Source organism: Rhipicephalus microplus, chromosome 8 (assembly GCF_043290135.1).
Source record: "Rhipicephalus microplus isolate Deutch F79 chromosome 8, USDA_Rmic, whole genome shotgun sequence".
NCBI classification, from domain to species: domain Eukaryota; kingdom Metazoa; phylum Arthropoda; class Arachnida; order Ixodida; family Ixodidae; genus Rhipicephalus; species Rhipicephalus microplus.
The window spans coordinates 125,548,262-125,551,724 of NC_134707.1; the positions used below are offsets into that span (position 1 = coordinate 125,548,262).

Here is a 3,463-nt window from a genome sequence, read left to right on the forward strand (position 1 = left end):
TGAGAGTGGAGCACGACCGTCTCCATGGCACTATTGGCTAGCGCGATCGGCTGTTAACCAAAAGGTTGGAGGTTCGAGCCCTCCCGGGAATGGTGTGTTGCTTTTTTCTTTGCGCTGATAGCTTTGAAGATATGTTCTGATGGTGGTGAGAGTGAAGCACGATGTCTCTGTGGCGCAATTGGCTAGCGCGATCGGCTGTTAACCGAAAGGTTGGAGGTTCGAGTTCTTCCGGGAGTGGTGTGTTGCGTTTTTTCTTTGCGCTGATAGCTTTGAAGATATGTTCTGATGGTGGTGAGATTGGGGCACGACTGTATCCGTGGCGCTATTGGCTAGCGCGATCGGCTGTTAACCGAAAGGTTGGAGGTTAGAGCCCTCCCGGGAGTGGTGTGTTGCTTTTTTTGCACTGATAGCTTTGAAGATATGTTCTGATGGTGGTGAGAGTGGAGCACGATGTCTCCGTGGCGCAATTTACTAGCGCGATCGGCTGTTAACGGAAAGGTTGGAGGTTCGAGCCCTCCCGGGAGTGGTGTGTGGCTTTTTTTCTTTGCGCTGATAGCTTTGAAGATATGTTCTGATGGTGGTGAGAGTGCAGCACGACTGTCCCCATGGCGCAATTGGCTAGTACGATGGGCTGTTAACCGAAAGTTTGGAGGTTTGAGCCCACCCGGTGGTGGTGGGCGCTTTTTCTCCTTTGGGCTGATAGCTCTGAAGAAATGTTCTGATGGTGGTGATAGTGGAGGAGGACTGTCTCCGTGGCGCAATTGGCTAGCACGATCTGCAGTTGACCGAAAGGTTGGAGGTTCGAGCCCACCCGGTGGTGGTGCGGCGCTTCTTTTTCCTTGGGCTGATAGCTCTGAAGAAATGTTCTGATGGTGGTGAGACAGGAGCAGACTGTCTCCGTGGCACAATTTGCTAGCGCGATCGGCTGTCAACCGAAAGGTTGAAGGTTCGAGCCCTTTCGGGAGTTGTGTGTTGCTTTTTTTGTTGCGCTGATAGCTTTTAGGATATGTTCTGATGGTGGTGAGAGTGGAGCACGACCGTCTCCGTGGCGCAATTGGCTAGCGCGATCGGCTGCTAACCGAGAGGTTGGAGGTTCGAGCCCTCCCGGGAGTGGTGTGTTGCTTTTTTTCTTTGCGCTGTTAGCTTTGAAGATATGTTCTGATGGTGGTGAGAGTAGAGGACGACTTTCTCCGTGGCGCAATTGGCTAGCGCGATCGGCCGTTAACCGAAAGATTGGAGGTTCGAGCCCTCCCGGGAGTGGTGTGTTGCTTTTTTCTTTGCGCTGATAGCTTTGAAGATATGTTCTGATGGTGGTGAGATTGGGGCACGACTTTCTCCGTGGCGCTATTGGCTAGCGCGATCGGCTGTTAACCGAAAGGTTGGAGGTTAGAGCCCTCCCGGGAGTGGTGTGTTGCTTTTTTTTTTGCGCTGATAGCTTTGAAGATATGTTCTGATGGTGGTGAGAGTGGAGCACGATGTCTCCGTGGCGCAATTTACTAGCGCGATCGGCTGTTAACGGAAAAGTTGGAGGTTCGAGCCCTCCCGGGAGTGGTGTGTGGCTTTTTTTCTTTGCGCTGATAGCTTTGAAGATATGTTCTGATGGTGGTGAGAGTGCAGCACGACTGTCTCCGTGGCGCAATTGGCTAGTGCGATGGGCTGTTAACCGAAAGTTTGGAGGTTCGAGCCCACCCGGTGGTGGTGGGCGCTTTTTTTCCTTTGGGCTGATAGCTCTGAAGAAATGTTCTGATGGTGGCGATAGTGGAGGAGGACTGTCTCCGTGGCGCAATTGGCTAGCACGATCTGCAGTTGACCGAAAGGTTGGAGGTTCGAGCCCACCGGGTGGTGGTGCGGCGCTTCTTTTTCCTTGGGCTGATAGCTCTGAAGAAATGTTCTGATGGTGGTGAGAGAGGAGCAGACTGTCTCCGTGGCACAATTTGCTAGCGCGATCGGCTGTCAACCGAAAGGTTGAAGGTTCGAGCCCTCCCGGGAGTTGTGTGTTGCTTTTTTCGTTGCGCTGATAGCTCTTAAGATATGTTCTGATGGTGGTGAGAGTGGAGCACGACTGTCTCCGTGGCGCAATTGGCTAGCACGTTCAGCTGTTAACCGAAAAATTGGAGGTTTGAGCCCTCCCGGGAGTGGTGTGTTGCTTTTTTCTTTGCGCTGATAGCTTTGAAGATATGTTCTGATGGTGGTGAGAGTGGAGCACGACCATCTCCGTGGCGCAATTGGCTAGCGCGATCGGCTGTTAACCGAAACGTTGGAGGTTCGAGCCCACCCGCTGGTGGTGCGCCACTTTTTTTTCTTTGCGCTGATAGCTCTGAAGAAATGTTCTGACGGTGGTGAGAGTGGAGCACGACTGTCTCTGTGGCGCAATTGGCTAGCACGTTCGGCCGTTAACCGAAAAATTGGAGTTTCGAGCCCTCCCGGGAGTGGTGTGTCGCTTGTTTCTTTGGGCTGATAGCTTTCAAGATATGTGCTGATGGTGGTGCGAGTGTAGCAGGACTGTCTCTGTGGCGCAATTGGCTAGCGCGATTCGCTGTTAACCGAAAGGTTGGAGGTTCGAGCCCTCCAGGGAATGTGTGTTGCTTTTTTGCGCTGATAGCTTTGAAGATATGTTCTGATGGTGGTGATAGTGGAGCACGCCTGTCTCCGTGGCGCAATTGGCTAGCGCGATCGGATGTTAACCAAAAGGTTGGAGGTTCGAGCCCACCCGCTGGTGGTGCGGCGCATTTTTTTCTTTGCGCTGATTGCTCCGAAGAAATGTTCTGACGGTGGTGAGAGTGGAGCACGACTGTCTCCGTGGCGCAATTGGCTAGGACGTTCGGCCGTTAACCGAAAAATTGGAAATTCGAGCCTTCCCGCGAGTGGTGTGTCGCTTTTTCTTTGCGCAGATAGCTTTGAAGATATGTTCTGATGGTGGTGAGATTGGCGCACGACTGTCTCCGTGGCGCTATTGGCTAGCGCGATCGGCTGTTAACCGAAAGGTTGGAGGTTCGAGCCCTCCCGCGAGTGGTGTGTTGCTTTTTTTGCGCTGATAGCTTTGAAAATATGTTCTGATGGTGGTGAGAGTGGAGCACAATGTCTCCGTGGCGCAATTTGCTAGCGCGATCGGCTGTTAACCGAAAGGTTGGAGGTTCGAGCCCTCCCGGGAGTGGTGTGTTGCTTTTTTCTTTGCGCTGATAGCTTTGAAGATATGTTCTGATGGTGGTGAGAGTGGAGCACGACTGTCTCCGTGGCGCCATTGGCTAGCCCGTTTGGCTGTTAACCGAAAGGTTGGAGGTTCGAGCCACGCGGTGGTGGGGCGGCTCTTTCTTTACTTTGGGCTGATAGCTCTGAAGAAATGTTCTGACGGTGGTGAGAGTGGAGCACGACCGTCTCCATGGCACTATTGGCTAGCGCGATCGGCTGTTAACCAAAAGGTTGGAGGTTCGAGCCCTCCTGGGAGTGGTGTGTTGCTTTTTTC

General features: G+C 52.8%; 1 non-coding gene across 1 annotated transcript; it reads left to right on the forward strand.

Annotated features, from left to right (window-relative positions):
- Window positions 1-1,039: 1,039 nt before the first annotated feature.
- TRNAS-GCU (transfer RNA serine (anticodon GCU)) lies at window positions 1,040-1,113 on the forward strand. The gene has a single exon. It is a non-coding gene; the product is annotated as a tRNA-Ser (tRNA).
- The last annotated feature ends 2,350 nt before the right edge of the window (window positions 1,114-3,463 follow it).